The following is a 6,198-nucleotide window of genomic DNA, read 5'->3' as shown; positions in this document are numbered from 1 at the left end:
CAAAAACAAGTTAGACGTCCTCTACTTTGTTGTTGCAAGTTTTACGTGGCTGCTACGGGCTTAAGCAAGAACTCATCTCACCTACGCATCAAAACCACAACGATAGTTTGTCAAATAGACTCCGTTTTAACCTTCTCAAGGACCGGGCGTAGCCATACTCGGTTCAACTAAAGTTGGAGAGACAGTCGCCCGCAAGCCATCTATGTGCAAAGCACGTCGAGGGAACCGGTCTCGCGTAAGCGTACGCGTAAGGTTGGTCCAGGTCGTCTCGTCCAACAATACCGCCGAACCAAAGTATGACATGCTGGTAGGCAGTATGACTTGTATCGCCCACAACTCACTTGTGTTCTACTCGTGCAAATAACATCAAACCATAAAACCTAGGCTCGGATGCCACTGTTGGGGAACGTAGTAATTTCAAAAAAATTCCTACGCACACGCAAGATCATGGTGATGCATAGCAACGAGGGGGAGAGTCTGATCTACGTACCCTTGTAGATCGCAACGGAAGCGTTGACACAACGTAGAGGAAGTAGTCGTACGTCTTCTTCCCGATCCGACCGATCCAAGCACCGTTACTTCGGCACCTCCGAGTTCTTAGCACATGTACAGCTCGATGACGATCCCCGGGCTCCGATCCAGCAAAGCTTCGGGGAGGAGTTCCGTCAGCACGACGGCGTGGTGACGATCTTGATGTACTACCGACGCAGGGCTTCGCCTAAGCACTACAACGATATGATCGAGGTGGAATTTGGTGGCAGGGGGCACCGCACACGGCTAAGGAACGATCTCAACGATCAACTTGTGTGTCTAGAGGTGCCCCCTGCCCCTGTATATAAAGGATCCAAGGGGGAGGGGCTGGCCGGCCAAGAGGAGGGCGCAGGAGGAGTCCTACTCCTACCGGGAGTAGGACTCCCCCCCCCCCCAATCCTAGTCCTAATAGGATTCCGAGAGAGAGAGAGAGAGAGAGAGAGAGAAGGGGGCTGGCCACCTCTCCTAGTCCTAATAGGACTAGGGGAGGGGGGTGGCGCGCAGCCCACCTTGGGCTGCCCCTTTCACCTTTCCACTAAGGCCCACTAAGGCCCATATGGTTCCCGGGGGGTTCCGGTAACCTCCCGGTACTCCGGTAAAATCCCGATTTCACCCGGAACACTTCCGATATCCAAACATAGGCTTCCAATATATGAATCTTTATGTCTCGACCATTTCAAGACTCCTCGTCATGTCCGTGATCACATCCGGGACTCCGAACAACCTTCGGTACATCAAAATGCATAAACTCATAATAACTGTCATCGTAGCGTTAAGCGTGCGGACCCTACGATTCGAGAACAATGTAGACATGACCGAGACACGTCTCCGGTCAATAACCAATAGCGGGACCTGGATGCCCATATTGGCTCCTACATATTCTACGAAGATCTTTATCGGTCAGACCGCATAACAACATACCTAGTTCAATCTCGTTACTGACAAGTCTCTTTACTCGTTCCGTAATACATCATTCCGCAACTAACTCATTAGTTGCAATGCTTGCAAGGCTTATGTGATGTGCATTACCGAGAGGGCCCAGAGATACCTCTCCGACAATCGGAGTGACAAATCCTATTCTCGAAATACGCCAACCCAACATCTACCATCGGAGACACCTGTAGAGCTCCTTTATAATCACCCAGTTACGTTGTGACGTTTGGTAGCACACAAAGTGTTCCTCCGGCAAACGGGAGTTGCATAATCTCATAGTTATAGGAAAATGTATAAGTTATGAAGAAAGCAATAGCAACATACTAAACGATCGGGTGCTAAGCTAATGGAATGGGTCATGTCAATCAGATCATTCAACTAATGATGTGACCTCGTTAATCAAATAACAACTCTTTGTTCATGGTTAGGAAACATAACTATCTTTGATTAACGAGCTAGTCAAGTAGAGGCATACTAGTGACACTCTGTTTGTCTATGTATTCACACATGTATTATGTTTCCGGTTAATACAATTCTAGCATGATAATAAACATTTATCATGATATAAGGAAATAAATAATAACTTTATTATTGCCTCTAGGGCATATTTCCTTCATGCACAAGCTCAGAAGGAGAAGGCAAAGAAGGAGAAAGCTGCCAGGATGCCTACTCAAGCAGAGGCATCTGATTACTTCCTGAAAACCAAACAAGAGCAGCTTGGTTACCTGATTGCGTCCACCCTACGGATTGAGCAGAGTATAGCCACCCTGACTCAGAACCAGGCGAGCTTAGAGAGGATCATGGAACAGAGGTTCTATGACTTGGACATCAAGGTGACAGAGATACAGACTGCCGTGGAGCAGCTCCAGGATGACATGAATGAGAGGAGAGGCAGGACCACGACTGATGCTTTTGCGAGGGTGCCACGAGGTCCGAGGTCATCTGCACTGCCAGTTGCTGACACCAGAGCTACAACGTCTGCGCCAGCCACAGCCTCAGTTCCACCAGCTCCAGCATCCACTTCAGCCTCGACTCCGACCACGTCTACCGAAGGCTTCGTCCTTGGAGTGCTCCGGACTCCACCACCACCTGAAGATCAAGCCTGAGCGTCGACTTAGCACTATGCATTTTCTAGAAACTTTTTGGTAACTTGTTGCCAAAGGGGGAGAAAATGTATAGATCATAGGCTTCGAGAGAGAGTGTTGCTTTTATTCTCTCTTGTTTTATTTGGTGGTTTTTCGCACTTTGTTTGCTTGTGTGTGAGATACTACGTCCTTATGCCTGTGAGACATCGATGATCATGTGTTTGATCATAAGCTAAACTTAATGTTTGCTTAATGCTTGCTTAAATATTATCATTCTATCTATCGTTTGTGATCATTCACTATTCTTGGTGATGAGTGCATGTATTTCAATCTTATCATTTTTTTAGCGCTCCACCAAGATGTATGTGACATGGAAGAGTAACCCATGATTCTAACTCCTTGTGCATTTGCAGTCCAAAGCAAATTTAAAATATGCACAAATTTAGGGGGAGCTCTTATTTGTCACATACTTCTCAAAGCGACGATATATTTCATGCTTATTATCATTTGTCGAAGCTTTGATCTATATGTTGTCATCAATTACCAAAAAGGGGGAGATTGAAAGTGCAACTATCCCTAGGTGGTTTTGGTAATTCATAACAACATATAGCTCATTGAGCTAATGCTATTTCAAGATGATTATTTCAGGAAAGCTCAATGATTGGCATGGCATGGATATGAAAGTGGAACCCTCAAAATGCTAAGGACAAATAATTGGCTCAAGCTCAAAAGTTCAAGACTCTTCATTTTACATTTTAGTGATCCAAGATCACATTGAGTCTTTAGGAAAAGCCAATACTATCAAGGAGGGATGAGGTGTTGCGTACTGAGCCTCTTGCTTTATGTGCTTAATGATATGCTCCAAAATCCTCAGCTACTTTCTCATATCCACAAATTACCTAAACCCTAAGCCAAACTCGGTCATACCGATTCTTTCATTCCGGCGCCACCGAGTTTCACTTGTCGTTTGCCACTGCCAAACCCTAGCAATCCGGTCCTACCGATAAGGTTCTCGGTCTCACCGAGATGGGCTTGCAAACTCTTTGTTTCCTTTCATAACTTTTCGGTCTCACCGAAAGAGCGAATCGGTCCCACCGAGAATGCAATGTAAACTCTCTGTTTCCTTCTTGTAACTTTTCGGTCTCACCGAAAAGAGCGAGTCGGTCCCACTGAGTTTACTTGACCAACTCTCTGGTTAGCTTATTGCCAAACTCGGTCTCACCGAGTTTGTGCAATCGGTCTCACCGAGATTACGTTATGCCCAAACCCTAACCGAATCGGTCCTACCGAGTTGCATGTCAGTCCCACCGAAATTCCTAACGGTCACTAGGTTTACTATTTCAGTCTGACCGAGTTTTCTGATTCGGTCCCACCGAGATTGGTAAATTGTGTAACGGTTGGATTTTGTGTGGAGGCTATATATACCCCTCCACCTCCTCTTCATTCGTGGAGAGAGCCATCAGAATACATACACCATTCCAACTCATATGTTCTGAGAGAGAACCACCTACTCATGTGTTGAGACCAAGATATTCCATTCAAACCATACGAATCTTGATCTCTAGCCTTCCCCAAGTTTCTTTCCACTCAAATCTTCTTTCCATCAGATCCAAACCCTATGAGAGAGAGTTGAGTGTTGGGGAGACTATCATTTGAAGCACAAGAGCAAGGAGTTCATCATCAACACACCATTTGTTACTTCTTGGAGAGTGGTGTCTCCTAGATTGGCTAGGTGTCACTTGGGAGCCTCCGACAAGATTGTGGAGTTGAACCAAGGAGTTTGTAAGGGCAAGGAGATCGCCTACTTCGTGAAGATCTACCGCTAGTGAGGCAAGTCCTTCGTGGGCGATGGCCATGGTGGGATAGACAAGGTTGCTTCTTCGTGGACCCTTCGTGGGTGGAGCCCTCCGTGGACTCGCGCAACCGTTACCCTTCGTGGGTTGAAGTCTCCATCAACGTGGATGTAGGATAGCACCACCTATCCGAACCACGGGAAAAACATCCGTGTCTCCAATAGCGTTTGAATTCTCCAAACCCTTCCCTTTATATTCTTGCAAGTTGCATGCTTTACTTTCCGCTGCCAATATACTCTTTGCATGCTTGCTTGAATTGTGTAATGATTGCTTGACTTGTCCTAAGATAGCTAAAAACTGCCAAGAACTAAAATTGGGAAAAGGTTAAGTTTTTATTTGGTCAAGTAGTCTAATCACCCCCCCCCCTCTAGACATATTTTCGATCCTACAAGTGGTATCAGAGCTTTAGTCTCCCTTTGCCTTGATCTCCATAGCTTTTGGTGGTCATAGCCTTGGTTTCACAACCTAGGAGAGTATGGCGTCTAGCGAGGGAAATTATCACCGTAGAGGTCCTTACTTTGATGGTACTAATTTTGCTAGTTGGAAGCATAAAACGAAAATGCATATTCTTGGACATAACCCCGCCATATGGGCTATTGTTTGTGTTGGCTTGCAAGGTGAGTTCTTTGATGGGAGAGAACCAAACCGTGAAGCTACCGCGGATGAGTTGAAGATGTTGCAATACAATGCTCAAGCTTGTGATATTCTCTTCAACGGATTGTGCCCCGAAGAATTCAACAAAATCAGCCGCCTTGAGAATGCAAAGGAAATTTGGGACACTTTGATTGATATGCACGAAGGTACCGACTCCGTCAAGGAATCCAAGTTGGATGTGCTCCGAAGGATGGTGAAGGTGTCGCCGAAATGTACTCTAGGCTTGCTCTCATCACAAATGAGATTGCCGGCTTAGGAAGTGAAGAGATGACCGATAGATTCATCATCAAGAAGATCCTAAGAGCCTTGGATGGGAAATATGATACCGTGTGCACATTGATTCAAATGATGCCAAATTACAAAGATCTCAAGCCAACGGAAGTGATTGGAAGGATTGTTGCTCATGAGATGTCACTCAAGGATAAAGAGGAACTTCACAACAAATCAAGTGGTGCCTACAAAGCCTCATGTGAAGCCCCTACATCATCAAGTGAGAAACAAAACTTCAATGAAGAATTGAGCTTAATGGTGAAGAACTTCAACAAGTTCTACAAGAGTAGAAGCAAAGATAGAAGCTTCAAGTCAAGGTCCTACAATGACAAAAGATCTTCTAGTCGAGAGCGAAACTGCTACAATTATGGAAGACCCGGACACTATTCCAATGAGTGTACGGCTCCCTACAAGAGAAGAGAAGATTCTCCAAAAAGAAGAAGCAAAGAATCACCACCAAGAGAGAGAAGGAGTAGAGATGATCGTTATGAACGAAGATACTCACGGAGAAGCAAGGATTCAGAAAGGAAGGAAAAATCATCAAGGAGCTACACAAAACGAAGACATCAAGCTCATGTTGGTGAATGGGTATCCGGCTCCGACTCCGACAGCCACTCCGAGAGAAGTTATCACTCCGACTCCGAAGATACTCAAGATGAAGGTGTTGCCGGTCTAGCACTTGTGTCAACCAACTCCTACGACCTATTTGACTCACCAAATGAAGGAATTGGAAGATGCTTCATGGCCAAAGGTCCTAAGGTAACACACCCCGAGTATGTTGATTTCAATAGTGATGAAGATGACTTGTTAGGTGATGATTTGCTTGTTGACAACTCTAGTGATGAATACTATGATGAAACGTCAATTAATCA

The sequence above is a fragment of the Triticum urartu genome, chromosome 2 (assembly GCF_003073215.2).
Source record: "Triticum urartu cultivar G1812 chromosome 2, Tu2.1, whole genome shotgun sequence".
NCBI classification, from domain to species: Eukaryota; Viridiplantae; Streptophyta; class Magnoliopsida; order Poales; family Poaceae; genus Triticum; species Triticum urartu.
This window is presented reverse-complemented; position numbering follows the sequence as displayed.